Below are 16,950 nucleotides of genomic sequence, written 5' to 3'. Positions count from 1 at the left end.
AATGTAAAAATCCAGGCAACAAAGTCAAAATAACTTTCATATATTAGATATATCAGAATATGTCCCACATTTATAAATTGCAATTGCGGATAGATATGTGTTCAACATTATTTAAGTTATTGACAATATTTCAAGCACATTCTGAATCATTCACATTTTCTACCTTTAACATTGTATCTGCGGTACTTGCTCCACATTGTAAACGCTTCATCGAGAAACTCTTCTCAACTGGATTGACAGATCAGAAGGTAGTTGAACCTTCTCCATTCTCCTACCAATGAGACAAATGCAATTAGAAGTGAGAAAGGAGTAGATGAGCTGGGCGGCACGGCATGGTGATACAGTTGCAGCATTACAGCGCCAGAGACCCGGGTTCAATCTTGACCACGGAGGCCCTTTGTAAGGAGTTTGTATGTTCTTCCCATTACGGCATGGGTTTGCCCCGGGTCCTCCAGTTTCCTCCCACATTCCAAAGACATACAGGTTTGTAAGTTGTTTAAGAAGGAACTGCAGATGCTGGAGAATCAAAGGTACACAAAAAAGCTGGGCTTCGGGTAACATTTATAGGCAACGTTGCCTATTTCCTTCCCTAGTGTGTAGTTTCTCCATGTACCTTCAGGTTTGTAAGTTAATTGGCTTTGGTAAAATTTATAAATTGTCCCTAGTGTGTAGATGGTGCTTGTGTGTGGGGATTGCTGGGCTGTGCGGACTCGATGGGTCGATGGGCCTGTTTCCGCACTGTATCTCTAGACTAAACTGAAGATTTACAGCTGCAAATAGGCTGATGTAGTTAGGTGGAGATAGTACGTTGATAGAAGTAACCAACCTTTATGCTGCAAATTTCCAGGGGTGAAAACCTTAGCCCTCATCAAACTGATGAACTTACAGGTAGTTTCAGGTCTGATGTAAGATCTTTCATCTGAAACATTAACTCTCTCCTTTCTTTGTAGGTACAGTGAAAAGCTTTGGTTTCATGCTAACCAGTCAGCGGAAAAACAATACAAGGTCTATTTAAACAATCACCTGCAATTACCATTTCTACATAGTTAGCAGTTGAATGGGATTAATATTTGTAGTTCGGGTCTTATAATGGGAGCGGGCTGAATTTTCTCAGCACATCAGTACGCCACTGCTCTGTTCCATGGTGGGGCCAGCATTGAAACAGGAGACCGGGTGGACTGGTACTGCTTGATTTGGCCAAGAACATCCTGAAATCGAAGCTTATCTGAGTTGTGAGCACCTAGCAGCAGGCAGCACCCAGAGAACTATTGGGTGACGGACATTCAGCTTAATCTGGTCTACTGGTTAATCATTTCTAGAACATCCAGATAATGTTAAAAATACATTCCTGTAAGATGAACATGTAATGTTCTCACCCTATATTGTACTTGAGTAGGGGGCAATGAGCTAATATTTGATCCAGTGTGTCTGGGTGTTGTAAAGGTACTCCCATGGGAAATTGAATACAATATATTTTCCTATTTTGGAATATCTTTCTTTCCTCTGAGTCCGTCAATATGATTCAATTTTTATTTCCTGCTATTGTTCCTGCTCAAATGATCCGAGTCAAGCTACAAGTTTAGGATGAATTTGGGTTCCAACATTTTGACGAGTATCAACTGCATAAAAAATTTACTGAAATGATCAAAGGTGTGACAGAGCCAGGAAACCCATATGTGTGAACACTGCCATGCTGATAGTCATTACAACTTCCCAGTGCAGGGAAAACAACCTGATTAATTCATTGCATGTGTAAATGTGTCATCACATTTTCCTTATCTCCATAAATGAGAGACTAGTTAGACTGCTGTTGAATAAAGGTGTTTTCAACATTATCTCATGTAGAATTCAAGCAATAGACGTTCAATGGCTTTTTAAAGGAATTATTCCAGTATTGTACACAGGGGAAAGAATACCTGGCAAATACTTATCACATGTGGCACTTTAATGTGGCACTTTTAAGGCAAGTTGTAAATAAGCCCAAGCAAGCCAAAGAAAGCCCTAATGATTAATTATTATCCCAGCTAAAAGAGTAGATGCTTTATCAGAAAGAGTGGATGGATGGTACAATGGCGCAGCTGGTAGAGCTGCGGTCTCACAGCACCAGAGACCTGGGTGCGATCCTGACCTTGGGTGCTCTCTATGTGGAGTTTGCAGTTCTTCCTACCATGTGGTTTCCTCTAGGCACTCTGGTTTCCCTAGACATCTCAAAGACCTGTGGATTTGTACGTTAATTGACCTTTGTAAAGTTGCCCTGAATGTGTAGGAAGTGGATAAGAAAGTGGGATAATATAGAATTAGAGTAAATGGGTGATCGGTGGTGAGTGTAGACTCAGTGGGCCGCCAGGGTCTATTTCCTTGTTGCATCTCTGAACTAAATTTGTAGGCCACACAGGATAGACTTTGGAATTCCGGAAGTGGCGGCACTGCCTTGCAGCTGTGGCTCGCCTGCAGTCCATTTGTCTTTTCTTTTTTTTGTTTTCTTTTGTCCCGTTGTTAGTTTATTTCAGTTTATTTAGTTGTGTATGTGTGGGGAGGTGGGTGTAACATGTTTTTTGACTCTTCATTCGGGGGGGATGCGACCTTTCTTGCCTTATCCCCCGTATCCATGTCCGTCTGCGCTGAGGCCTATCACGGAGCTGGCGGCTTCCAACTGGGACCGACCTCGAGGCTCCGGAGGCAGAGCCAGCCAGGACTTATCAACGCGAGGCTGGCCGACTTTGGGGCTGTGGTTGCGGGGCGACCCAACTTCCGACCTGACTTTGGAGCCTCGGAGGCCCGGCTGCGGGCCAGTAGACGACATCGTCGGGAGCTCGCAGGTCACAGGTTGGAGACCTGTTTTTCCGGAGCTCCCGCAACTACAGCTGCGTCCGTTGGACTGGAGGGCGGCAGCTTCAGCAGCTTCGACCACCCCGGGCTGAATTTGAACCGGCCCGTTTGCGGAGCTCGGATTTAGCCGCGGGACTTGCTCACCATCACCCGGCGGGATCACAACATCAGAGGCCTGGATTGCCTCAGTGCAGAGGGAGAGCAAGGAGGGAAGAGACAATGACTTTGGGATTTTAAACTGTGTTGAGGGTTTGTTTTGTTATTTATTCTATGTTATGACTGCAGGCTAAACCATTTCGTTGCACTGAAAAGTGCAATGACAATAACATTGAATCCAATCCAATAGACTCAGGCCAAACGCAGTCTGGTTACTCCAGCATTGTGTGCCTATCTTCAGTGTAAACCAGCATTTGCAGTTGCTTCCTACACATTTTCTCTCCGTTTCCTTGTTTAAGTAAATACAGCAACTCAAACTCAAGTACATTGATAGGTTATTGATTAGGAAGAGTGTCAAAGGTTACGGGTGGAAAGCAGGAAATGGGGTTGAAAGGGGGAAAATATTACAGCTGTGATCGACTGGTGGAGCAGACGCGATGACCTAAAGCTGCTCCTATGTCTTATGGACAGTTATCACAATTCAACAATTACACCAGCTGAAATATAATATCTGGTCCTGATCACGGTACTGTTGGTGGGAATGCAGAACAACTTCCGTACTTAGCCTCGGGATTAGCAAACAACCCGATGATGTCCTATCTCAGAATGGTACTGCTCGTAGTGTAGGCGTGTACAGGTCGGTACAAATGGAAATGGGATATGCAGCGAGGTTTAATGCAGTAAATGTTTAAATAGACCTTGTCTTGTTTTTTCCGCTGACTGGTGAGGATGAAACAAACGCTTTTCACTGTACCTACATAGAGCGAGTTAATGTTTCAGATGAAAGGGACTTAGCAGATGACAGTGCGGTAACCTTTCCAAAATTGCTGGCCGACTTGCTGAGCGTTTCCAGAATGTTCTTTTCTTTGAGTTCAGATGTCCCGCATCTGCAGTATTTTGCATGCACACATTTGTACATTGGCATAAGGAGTGAATTTTATTAAAGCACGCAAAATTGGCGAAGTAAACGTTTACTTTTAAGACTTTCAAGATTCGCGAAGCGTAATATATCGATGAAGGCTGGGAAGGGCTCTGAACATGGGTTTGCTTTCTAGCCCGGGCGCTGGCCACTGCCTGTTTGTGCGAGCGTGCAGTTATACACGATTCTATGTCAAGCTAGTGAATAAAGCGGCTTTCTGCTACCGTAATGCATCGAAACAAACGGCCCAATATTATCAGACTTTTTTTGTATGCTTTAAAAAAAAAGTTAAAATAAAAGTATGGGAATTTTAACATTTAATACAATAATTTCCCACAATAGAGTTATGCAGCATAAAATAAACAGGTCCTTTGACCCAACTTGCCCATGTCGACCAAGCTTCCCCATTTACGCTCATCCCAGCTGCCTGCATTTGGCCCATATTCCATAAATCCACCCTGTCCATGTACAGAAGATAGACAAAAAAAAAGCTGGAGTAACTCAATGGAACAGGCAACATCTCTGTAGAGAAGGAATGGGTGACGTTTCGGGTCGAGATCCTTCTTCAGACTGTCCATGTACCTGTCCAAATGTCCTTTGAATGTCAATTGAGAATTTAATACTAAGCACAGTCTAATTAATAATATATCCGTTCTAGTAAAACCCAGTGAAACATGCAACCATACAGGAGTCTGAAGAAGGATTACAGCCTATAACGTCGCCGTCCGTTGCCTGACCCGCTGAGCTCCTCCACCACTTTATATTTTCCAAAATTATAGCGCAATCCATTTGTTGGAATTTGTTTCATTACAGAATTGGAGTGTATTGAACACGAGATAGTATAATATTCCATTTTCTTCTTCAAAGAGGGAAGATTGAGAATCCATCTCAAAAATAGCAATCCTCGAAAACCTGTCCTCGGTAATCTGTCCATGTAAAGCCTGCTCCGCAAACTGTGATCCTCTTCAAGGGATCCCCTGCAAACCAAATTCCAGTGCAGTCTGGGGTTAGGCTATGCTGTGTCACCACACGTCAACCCTCTTCTCAATCCTCCTGGCTGCAATACTGCATTTCACTTTGGACATGTTCCCCAGGAGTTAACCCTCAGGAAAATGTTCAACATTCATTGTCTGCACTCTGGAAACAAGATTACTCTTATCTTAGTCAAAGAGTTACAGTATGCAACATGGAGGCAGAGTTCCTAACCTGTTTTTGATTCCTTCACTGGAGGATGTGCCTTACAGTGAACTTCTGGAGGAATAAGATCCTTCACCAACATGGTCTATTGCACAACGACGCTCCCAAAAATGAAGAGCCACACCGAGACCTTGGACCAAGTTATATCTCAAGAGTCACCTCTTAGCAAGGACATAGAACATCAACAAATCCATCGCTAACTCCCATGTCTCGAAGCTGAGAAACAAGGCATCAAGCCCATGGTCTAAGCTGTGGCAATGATTCCCATCCTCCTGTATGCACTGGAACACCATCACACGACTGTTGGCATGCTAACATACCGGAGGTACCACTAATGTATATTGCATTGGCAGGATAGCTGAACCAATATGTGTCCTCTCCAAGACCAATGTCCACAGCACAGACACTTTTGCAGGGCTAGAAATGGACAGCATGGTGATGCAACTTGCAGAGCTGCTACCCCACAGCACCAGAGGCCCGGTCAATCCAGACCTCAGGTCCTGTCTTTTTGAAGTCTGCGCATTCTCCATGAAACCATATAGAGTTCCTCTGAGTGCTCTGGTTTCCTCACTCATCCTAATTGGGCATTGGGAGGTTAATTAGCCACTCGTCATTGACCCTGTATGTACGTGAGTGTGCAGAGTTGATAAGCTCTTTGAAGAAGGGATAGGTTTTGGATCAGTTTAAATGAGTGTTTGATGGTCAGTGTGGCCTCAGTGGGCCAAAGGGACTTTCAGTGCTTAAAGTTTTATGATTCCATAAGGAAAAATAATACACATATTTAATTTGTGGAAAGAATATCTTTCTAATGGTCTATTCAAACAAAGACAACCGTCTGTAACGGAGACACAAGACTGCAGATGATCGAATCTTGAGCAAAAAGACAAACTGCTGCCAGAACTCAGTGGGTTAGGCAGAATATGTGGAATGAAATGGACAGACAAGGTGGGAGAAGGGTTCAGACCCGAAACGTCATCTGTTCGTTTGCCCCCACAGATGCTGCCTGACTCCCCCGAGTATCTCCAGCAATGTATGTTTTTGTTTGGACAACCAGGCAACAAACTGAGAGGGATCTGGTCCCGAAACGCACCTATCCATGTTCTCCCGAGATTGTACCCGACCCGCTGAGTTATTTCAGCAGTTTGTGTCCTTTTGTGTATTAATCAGCATCGGCAGTTCTTTGTTTCTACATATGGTCTGTATCGGACATACTTTGTTTTGACAGATTTTATCCCCTAATCTCACTCACAAACGTGGTTCCCCGCCACCCAAGGACAGGGTCACTGCAGCTGCACAGGGAGGAAGGGTTTATTAGGAGGAATGTGGCTTTGGAAAGGCGGATCACCACGTGGCAGCTGAGAGAGAGAGAGATTGCTGGAGAATTTGGAAAGGCGAACAGAGAGCGAGTGGAAGTAGGCAGTGCAACAGCCGAGCTGGAGCTTCAGGGGTGTTCCGCTGAAGGTGAGCACAAGCACCGGTCCGGAGCTCTGGGGCTGAGAATCAGCTGATTGAAATCCCAGGCAAGGGAGTCAGAAATCAGGGAGAAAGCCCGATCGCGGTGGATGGATGTGGTCCTACTTCCCTGAGCGATCTTTCTCGCTGCCGTCCTTTGGACCTGTCTTATCTCCAGCATCCCTCCTTGATCGAGCCGCTGTTCTCGGGTGGTTGAGTGTTGCTGACTGCTGACATGCTGTGCTGTGCATATTATCCCGAAGAAGGTTCCCGGGGATTTCCTTTCAATGCTGTCATGTTCCCTTAGTTAAGAAGTATGCAAGTATTTACTAACCCCGGACTTGTTTCATCTTCGCAATATATATGTAAATGTATACGATTTGGCTGCGATTACGTCTTTATATAACTATATATAAAGAAGTAATCGTAGCAAAACATGTTCTATGGTGTCTCAGGCGAGGCGTTGTTGCTCTAATATTTTGCGAGTAGTTTTTCCAGTGTGTGTGTGTGTTAGAGAGGAAGATGTTTTGCTGACTGCCGCAAGTATTCTGAGAGGGGTTTAACTGTAGCCCAAGGCGGCAAATATTGGTGGATTTAGGCTAGGTATGTGTGTGTGTGTTTACATATTCTGTTGTGCTGCAGCAAGTAAGAATTTCATTTTTTCTATCTGGGACCTATGACAATAAAACACTCTTGACTATTGACTATGTGGAGTCAACTGTGAGGAAGCTTCCAGAACTTATTCGAGCTGTCTCCAGCTGTGCTGGGGTGGAAATGGTATGAACTCAGTGAATAGTTTTATAGTTAAATGAACAACAGCAGATCTGGCGGCAGTTTCTCTGCGCTTGGACTCTGAATTACCAACAGACCACAGCCAAGCCATTTGGCCCATTCAGTTTATGCCAGTTGGATTAACTCGGATTGTCTTCAATCCCTCAACTCTTTCCCAACGTTCCCGTACTGCAATGTTCGCAGTTTCACCCCTTATTCCATCTCTCCCCATACACCCTCCATCAAAGGGATCTATAGGAGGCTCCGCCTCAAAAAGGCATCATCAAAGACCCTCACCACCCTGGCCATGTTCTCATTTCACTCCAACCATCGGGATAAAGGTACAGGAGTCGGAAAACCATGACTACCTGTTCAAGAACTGCTTCTTCCCAATATCCATCAGGCTCTTGAACACTACAAACACTAACTTGACTATGAACTACGACTGTCTTGGTTGCACTAAGGACTTTGGGGTTTTTACACTAATGTTGGCAGTTTTCATTTATTGATTTTGTTTATTATGTCAACTATGAATATTGTGTTTAATTGCCTGTTCTGCTGCTGCAAGTAAGATTTCCATGTTCTCTTGTTGGTACATATGACAATCAAACACTCTTGGCTTAAAGTCAGAACTAGCATAAGTGTAACGGATACAGCTTGGACCCAATAGCAGCACAGAATCAGGCAGGTATAGTTGGTAATGAACTTTATTATGAAACTAACACGGAGTAGTAACAGGGGAATGGGTACACCATACTCACACAGAGGCTCAGGATTGAGCAAGGGTTCCGAAGAGGGGCAGGCAGGAGACGTAGTCAGGGTAGCAGAAAGTCCGGTAACCAGGAGATCCAACACATGATGCAAATAAACCAACGAGGGACAGACGAAAGGAGAGTCGAAGCCAGGCAGGAAGTTGAGAAGTCGCTGGAGAGTCTTGCATGAAGGCCAAGAACAATCAGGCACTGTGTGAACGGTGAGGAGAGTCTATATACCGGGTTAATTGGTGATCAGAGGCAACTGATTGCAACAGTTGAGGAGAGTTGGGCTGATGAGAAGGGGAGTGGCAGGCAGGCAGGTGAGGAGAAGGAGGGACCGGTGGAAAAGTACTGGGAGGTGAAGTGGATGAGAATGAGTAGAGGGCAGACTGTGACAGAATCCCCCCCCCCCCCCTCAAGGGTCGGCTGCCCCGTGCCCCAAAAAAAAAAAAAAAAAACACAATAAAGAAAATAAACACAATCCTACGCAGAGTTGGGTGGGAGGAGGGGGACCGGAGGAGGGCTAATATTCGTCCGAGACATCCATGTCCGCATCCTCCTTCATGGCATCAGAGGAAAGCTCCGTCTCGTCGTCACTGGGCGCCTCAAACGGAAGAGGGGACAGAGTCTCAGGGGCGGCAACCCCTCTATGAGTGGCGGACTTGGACGGCTGGTCGGGAGGATGCCGATGAAACTCTCTGATGAGGGAGGCGTCCAGGATGTGTCGAGCAGGAACCCAGGACCTCTCCTCTGGACCGTAACCCTCCCAATCGACCAGGTATTGGAGGCCCCTCCCACGACGGTGGGAGCGCAGGAGGTGGTGCACCGTAAAGGCGGGGCCTCCGTCGATGAGACGAGGAGGGTGGAGGTGGAGGGACTGTGGGGACCAGGGAGCTCTCCTGGACTGGCTTTACTCTGGACACGTGGAACGTAGGATGGACCCGCATGGAACGAGGCAACTTGAGCCTCACAGCTGCTGGGCTGATGACCTTCTGGATCTCAAAGGGACCGATGAACTTGGGTGCCAACTTCTTGGGCTCCACCCTCAAGGGAAGGTCCCGGGTCGACAGCCACAACTTCTGGCCCGCGAGGTAGGTGGGGGCCTGGGAGCGGTGATGGTTGGCAGCCGTGGCGTAATGGTCCACGGAGCGGAGAAGAGCCGCCCTGGCTTGGGTCCACGTCCTGCGGCAGCGACGAATGAAGGCCTGGACGGACGGGCAGGAAACCTCTTTCTCCAGTGCCAGGAACAGTGGAGGCTGGAAACCATAGGCACACTGGAAAGGGGAGAACCCAGTGGCTGAGCTTGTCAGGGTGTTGTGGGCGTACTCCACCCACAACAACTGCTGGGACCAGGAGGAGGGATGCTTGGACACCATACACCGCAGCGCCGTCTCCATCTCCTGATTCTTTTCAGTTTGGCCGTTGGACTGGGGATGAAATCCGGACGTCAGACTCACAGTGGCCCTCACAAGCGTGCAGAACTCCCTCCAGAACCCAGAGGCAAACTGGGGTCCCCGGTCGGAGACCACATCGACGGGGAGACCATGGAGCCTGAAGACGTGGAGTAACATGAGCTCGGCAGTTTCCTTGGCTGACGGAAGCTTGGGCAGGGGCACGAAGTGAGCCATCTTGCTAAATCTATCGACCACGGTCAGGATGATGGTGTGACCACTGGATGGGGGCAGGCCGATAACGAAGTCCAGGGAGATGTGGGACCATGGTCGATGGGGTACAGGCAGTGGAAGCAGATGACCCGCAGGAGCTTGGTGTGAGACCTTACGCTGGTTGCAAACGGGACAGGCGTTGACAAACTCCCGAGTGTCCTCCTCCAGCGATGCCCACCAGAACCTCCGTAGCACCATCTCCTTGGTCCGCTGAATGCCGGGTTGACAGGCGAGTCGAGAGCTGTGGGCCCACTGAAGGACGTCGGACCGTAGGGCAGAAACCACAAACAGCCGATCAGGAGGGCATGCGCTGGGTCCCGGCTGGTTCTCCAAGGCCGCCTTGACCTTCTCCTCCACTTCCCAGGTGAGGGAGGCAACCCTGTGCGAGGACGGGAGGATGGTCTTGGGGCCAGAGGCAGGCTCCTCCATCGCCAAGAACTGCCGAGAGAGGGCATCGGGCTTCACGTTGCGGGACCCAGGTCGGTAGGTGAGGGAGAAGTTGAAGCGGGTGAGGAAGAGAGACCAGCGGGCCTGACGAGAGTCGAGACTCTTGGCTGACTGGAGGTATTCAAGGTTCTTGTGGTCAGTCCAAACCAAGAAAGGCTGCTCGGTTCCCTCCAGCCAGTGACGCCATTCCTCCAACGCCAACTTAACCGCCAACAGTTCTCGGTTGCCAATGTCATAATTCCTCTCAGCAGGGGTCACGCATCGGGAGAAGAAGGCGCATGGATGGAGCTTCTGGTCCCCGGCAGCCCGCTGGGATAGAACAGCTCCCACCCCCACATCGGAGGCGTCCACCTCCACCACGAACTGTCTCTCTGAGTCCGGAACTTGGAGGATGGGGGCCGATGTAAACCGTGTCTTGAGTGTCTGAAAAGCTTCATCGGCCACGGCAGACCACCGGAACGGAACCTTGGAGGAGGTGAGTGCCGTGAGGGGTGCGGCCACAGTACTGTAGCCACGGATGAACCGTCGGTAAAAATTGGCGAACCCCAGGAACCTTTGGAGCTGCTTGCGGGAGACAGGAACAGGCCAGGTGGTGACAGCAGAGACCTTGACGGGGTCCAGCTTGATGTTCCCTTGGCCCACGATGTATCCTAGGAAGGAGACTGACGGGGAGTGAAACTCGCACCTCACTTTTAACGAAGAGCGAGTTCTCCAGGAGCCGATGTAGAACTGCCTGGACGTGGTGTACGTGTTCCTCCTTGGTCTGTGAAAAGATGAGGATGTCATCAAGATAGACGAACACGTACTTATTCAACATGTCCCCGAGAACGTCATTGACCAAAGCCTGGAAGACGGCTGGGGCGTTGGTGAGGCCAAAGGGCATCACCAGGTATTCATAATGTCCCGTGGGAGTGTTGATGGTGGTCTTCCACTCATCTCCCTCTTTGATGCGGACCAAGTGGTAGGCGTTGCGTAGATCCAACTTCAAAAAGATGGTGGCCCCCTCCAGGAGCTCGAAACCAGAGGAGTTGAGTGGGAGAAGGTAGCGATTCTTCACCGTGATGCTGTTGAGCCCCCGGTAATCTATACAGGGACGCAGAGATTTGTCCTTCTTCTCCACGAAGAAGAACCCAGCCCCAGCAGGAGACGAGGAGGGACGGATGAGACCAGCAGCCAAGGAGTAGTTCATGTATTTCTCCGTGGCGCCTCTCTCAGGGGCGGACAGGGAGAAAAGGCGACCCCTAGGAGGAGCGGAACCAGGCAGGAGGTCTATGGCGCAGTCATAGGGCCGATGAGGAGGAAGGGAGGTGGCCCTAGACTTGCTAAAAACCTCCCCAAAGTCATGGTACTCGGCTGGGACCCCCGTCAGATCTGAAGCAGAACTGGAGCAGGTGGCCGGTTGAGGAGCTGAGGCTTGCTTCAGGCACACTTGGTGGCAGGAAGGGCTCCAACCCAAGATGACCCCCGTCCTCCAGTCGATGTTGGGGTTGTGTCGCCAAAGCCAGGGGTAACCCAGGATGAGGGGAAGACGGGGAGACTGCAGGATGTGGAACTGGATGGTCTCATGGTGATTACCAGACAGGAGCATGCGCACTGGGACCGTCTGGTGAGAAACAGTCCCCAGGAGATGGCCGTCGAGGGCGTTGGCGGGAACAGGTTTAGGCAGGGGAACACAACTGATGCCTAGCTGGCGGGCTAGTTCCATGTCCATAAGATTAATGTCACAACCAGAGTCTATGAAGGTGGCGAGGGTGTGAGAACCATCAGACAACAGCAGACGGGCATGACAAAGAGGGCGTCGGGCAGAGGAAAGTTCAGAGGTTCGACTCACCAGTAATTCCTCCGCTACTGGCGAGTCTGGCCTTTTACTGGACACTTGGAGATGTAATGACCCTGTCGCCTCTCCCGACATCTCGCCAGGATGCGTTGGTCCAGACGGGTCATTAGCTCGATAAGCCCATCCAGAGAAGAAGGAAGGTCGTGGGACACCAACTCTTCCTTGATATAGTCATTCAAGCCCAGCAAGAAAGTGTCACACTGGGCCGGAGCGTTCCAATCACTCTGACGGGCTCTGGTGCGAAAGTCGATGGCGAAGTCAGCGACGCTCTGGTTCCCCTGGCTCAACCCCAGCAGATGTCCCGCAGCGTCCGGACCCATCGAAACCTCACCGAACACCTTGCGAAGCTCTGCAGCGAAGGCCTGGAAAGAGGAGGAAGCCGGCGTGCGTTGCTCCCATTCAGCCGTTCCCCACAGCCGAGCTCTGCCAGTCAGGTGATTAATGGTAAACGCCACTCTCGCCGCTTCCTGGGCGAATGTGTAGGGCTGTAGGGCAAAGAGAATGGAACAGTTCGCGATGAATGGGTTGCAGCCCTCCGGGTCTCCAGCGTAGCGCTCCGGGGTACCCACCCGGGACTCAGGTGATGGTCCTGGTGGACCGGGAGCTGGTGCTGTTGGAGCCGGAGGTGAAGCATGGGGTGTAGCCTGGGCGAGGGTGGCCGTCAGCTGTTGGGCCTGGGTGGCTAGTGCAACCAATGCTTGCTCTTGGTTTGACACAGCCTGTCAAACCTCGGAGTTGGAGGCAGTGAGCATAGCTTTCCTGCTGCAGCAGCGTGTGCTCAATCCTCTTGAAGCAGTTTGACGGAGACGTTGTGTGCGCTGAGTCCATTGTTGGCCAGATTGTACTGTAACGGGTATAGCTTGGACCCAATAGCAGCACAGAATCAGGCAGGTATAATTGGTAATGAACTTTATTACGAAACTGTAACACAGAGTAGTAACACAGGAATGGGTACACCGTACTCACACAGAGGCTCAGGATTGAGCAAGGGTTCCGAAGAGGGGCAGGCAATGTAGCAGAAAGTCCGGTAACCAGGAGATCCAACACACGATGCAAACAAACCAACGAGGGACAGACGAAAGGAGAGTCGAAGCCAGGCAGGAAGTCGAGAAGTCGCTGGAGAATCTTGCATGAATGCTGAGAACAATCTGGCACTGTGTGAACGGTGAGGAGAGTCTATATACCGGGTTAATTGGTGATCAGAGGTAACTGATTGCAACAGGTGAGGAGAGTTGGGCTGATGAGAGGGGCGTGGCAGGCGAGGAGAAGGAGGGACCGGTGGAAGAGTACTGGGAGGTGAAGTGGATGAGAATGAGGAGAGGGCAGACTGTGACACATAAGTATACCTACAAGGGTGAAGACCAAATCTATTTAGAATCAACAGTCTTTTTGTGTGGATGGGAATGAGATGCTGCAATCAGGTCTTTTTTCAGAGTATGCGATGGGCTTGTTTAGTCTGCTCGGGTTGCACGTTTTAAATGAATTAATTCCCAGTAATTCTGCCCTATTACAAATCAGCATAGCACAATTAAATGTGGTTCCAACGGTTCCATTACCTTCAATTCCACCTTGGATATTTCCAGATGCAACAGTAGACTTTACAATATTAGAACAGGAAAACAGGGATAAACAACATATGTATAATTCAGTCATCATACAGGAATACATTGACAGATACTACAGTTTTGTCCAAATTTATACAGATGCATCAAAAGATTCAGTAGATAAAGTAGGAGTAGCATTTATTGTACCAGAATTTCACATCAAAGTAGGGAAGAGGATCAATAATGAAGTCTCAGTATACACAGGTGAAATGATTGCAATATTGTTAGCGGTACAGTGGGTCGAGGATACTAGGCCTTTAAGGACAGTTATTTGTTCAGATTCAAGTTTAGCAATAAAGAGTTTACAGCACAGCCATTCAGATAGTAGACCAGACATTTTGATTGAAATACAACAAACACTATTCAGAATTCAAATGATGGGGCTTACAGTCATATTTTTATGGGTACCAGCACACATTGGCATTAGAGGAAATGAAATGGCAGATAAGGTAGCAAAAGAGGTAACAAAAAGAAGTAAGATTGATTTAAGTATTAACATAGGTAAAACTGAAATCAAAGACATTATTAAGCAAAGACTGAAGGAAAGATGGCAAAAGCAATGGGAGGAAGAGCGGAAAGGATGGTGGTTCTACAGAGTCCAGAGGAAAGTGGGAGAAATGAGATGTGCAGGAAAAAACAGAAAAGAGGAGACAGTAATTTCAAGAATTAGATTTGGACACACTGGTCTGAACAGTACACCTTTTATAATAGGCAAGCATAATGCAGGCAGATGTGAATACTGTGGGCAAGAAGAGACAATAGAGCATGTCATTGTACATTATGAGAGGTATGAGGAGGAGAGAGGACGGATGAGTGAGCAGTTCAGAAAAGAAAGAGTACAATTTAATTTGATAGATATTTTGCAAGGGAGTTCATATAAATGCTATCAAATCCTGTTGCTTTTTCTTAGGGTAACCAATTTGTTCAGAAGGATATAGCTTATTAGTATATGTAATGGTGTTGTTTGATCCACACTCCATGCCAGTTGGTGGCGGTAATGCACCAAAAAAGTTGTTTGCCAACCGCCAAAAAACACTACATAGAAGAAGTGGAAGAAGTAATTCTGCCCTCAAAAGGAGTTTATATGGAGGACACAGTAACCCCAAAGGGAGACAAAGTAAGCTCAAAAGATCCCGACCCTCAACGTCGTCTGCACACTCCCTCAATAAGATATTGCCTGGCTCGCTGAGTTCCTCGTGTGCTATGTTTGTTTTAAACCCATAGGCTGGACACCCCAGGCAACTATACCCTACAGATAGACACCAAATGCTGGAGTAACTCAGTGGGTCAGGCAGTGTTTCTAAAGAAAAGGAATAAACCAGAAACTAGCAAATGTGGTATAAACCAGCATCCGCAGTTCCCTCCTAAACAACTGTACCCCCTGATGTGTGCCATTCCCTCCAACAGCCTCACTCGATTCTTCCAAAGCTTTCAAAAAGCTCTTGTCTTCTTCTAAAAGGGATTTTGTGTACTAACCCCTTGGCGATCCCCACACATTAACACTATCTTACACACGCTAGGAACAATTGACATTTATACCAAGCCAATTAACCTACAAACCTGTAAATGGCAGCAGTGGCTCGGATGGAAGTTTGGAAGTAACTTTGTTATCCTCACTGTAGTGGATATATGTGGTGAATGGTTCAGGAAGCCCCCTATCTGTTACATCAACTCCCACTTTCTTCCCTTGTCCTAAGGTACCTGGCTTGGTTCAGTGGCTTGGCAGGGTGCAAAAGGCGATCTTCATCTTTGAGCTTCCCCTTTGGTCTTGTGCCTGGCATGTGACCAAATGAGTCATTTGACCTCGATAGCGCAGAGAACTGCAAGCTTCCACCGTGTTACCAAGTCATCATAGACTGCAGCTTCATTCAGTTCCAGCCATATATTTTGAAGAAGTTCCCCCAAATCTTTGCACATGTGTTTGGCAAACATACTGATTCCTTGGACACTAAGTAGAAAATTGTGTTCTCTGGGTATGCCCTGCAGTGAAGTTGACTATAAAAAGCAAATGAGCTCAGGTTGTAAGGCACTTGAAAAGAAATTGCTGCTTACGACCACAGCTGAAGTGAAGCAATCCTGAAACATTGCAGTAAAGTACTGATAAATGTGCCAAGCATAGGTTGGGTTGAAGTGGAAAGGTGTGGTATTTGACAAACAATCGGGAAAACGGGGCAAGACTCAACAGATTAGGTGCAGCTGCTAAGTAAACCAGAGAAATTCACCAGCAATCAGTGTTTGGGTAATGTTAGTAATCTCTGTAAAACCTTCACGATTGATGTCATGTTTTGGCTTGACTTTGGAATTGTGTTTCAGTTACATAAATAGTTCACGTAGGTCAAAGGAATTCTGAGACTCCACTGCAGATGCTGGTTTACACCAAAGATAGACACAGAATGCTGGAGTAACTCAGCGGGTCGGGCAGCTTCTCTGGAGAAAAGAAATAGCTGATGTTTCAATCTGTCTGAAGAAGGATCTCGAAGAAGGATCTCGAAATATCACCTAATCCTATTCTCCAGAGATGCTGTCCGACCCACTGAGTTACTCCAGCGCATTGTATATACCTTCTCCCAATTTATTTTGTTCACTTTTGAAAGCTCCCTGTCACTTAAGGGAAAGGTTTACAATGGCAGAGCACACTTCCCAAACTTGCAGCATTCCAAAGTGCTTACAGCCATTGAAGTCCATTTTAGCGTATAATGAATTGGAAATTCCAGCAACCAAATTTTGCGTGTTAAAAATCGTCAAGTAGCAACATGATATTGGGCAGGTTGCACATTTCTTTCAGGGATTATGGTTGAAAAATGTTGAACAGGATATTAAAAGGAGCTTTGTCGCAATAACACTGTGCTGCCCAATGCTTGAAGTCTATTCGATTACTGAACAGGCAGTCCTTAATTATGCTTGTGTGAGATCATAAACATCAAAGGATAAATTGTGAAACCTGTGGTTTGTTTGGGAGCTTCTAAACTGTGTGTGAGAGAGAGAGAGAGAGACCCAGTTTATTTCCAAGTTTAGTTTTAGAGATACAGTGCGGAAACAGGCCCTTCGGCCCACTAAGTCTGCACCGTCAAGCGATCCCCACACATTAACACTATCTTACACACACTAGGAACAATTTACATTTATCCCCAATTAACCTGCACAGGTCGTTAACACCTATCTTAAACACACTAGGAACAATTGCAACATTTATACCAAGCCAATCGCACCCTGCAAACGCTGTAGCGCGTTGGCAGTGTGGGAGTGAAACACGAAGGTCTCGGAGAAAATTCAGAAAGCCTCTGCAATCCCGGGGAGAATGTGCAAATTTCCACAGACA

General features: G+C 47.6%; 1 protein-coding gene across 4 annotated transcripts in view; it reads left to right on the top strand.

The window, feature by feature from the left end:
• Window positions 1-6,414: 6,414 nt before the first annotated feature.
• The window catches only part of p4ha2 (procollagen-proline, 2-oxoglutarate 4-dioxygenase (proline 4-hydroxylase), alpha polypeptide 2), a 120,142-nt gene continuing 109,606 nt past the window's right edge, over window positions 6,415-16,950 (top strand). For 3 of the 4 annotated variants that reach the window (XM_055642701.1, XM_055642703.1, XM_055642700.1), the window contains exon 1: window positions 6,415-6,562. The gene's annotated coding sequence lies outside the window, so the exon portion shown is untranslated. The other variant, XM_055642702.1, reaches the window with a different exon arrangement.

Source organism: Leucoraja erinacea, chromosome 11 (assembly GCF_028641065.1).
Source record: "Leucoraja erinacea ecotype New England chromosome 11, Leri_hhj_1, whole genome shotgun sequence".
Lineage (NCBI taxonomy): Eukaryota > Metazoa > Chordata > Chondrichthyes > Rajiformes > Rajidae > Leucoraja > Leucoraja erinaceus.
The sequence above is the reverse complement of the archived record's forward strand: the minus strand, read 5'-3'. Positions and strand labels throughout refer to the sequence as shown.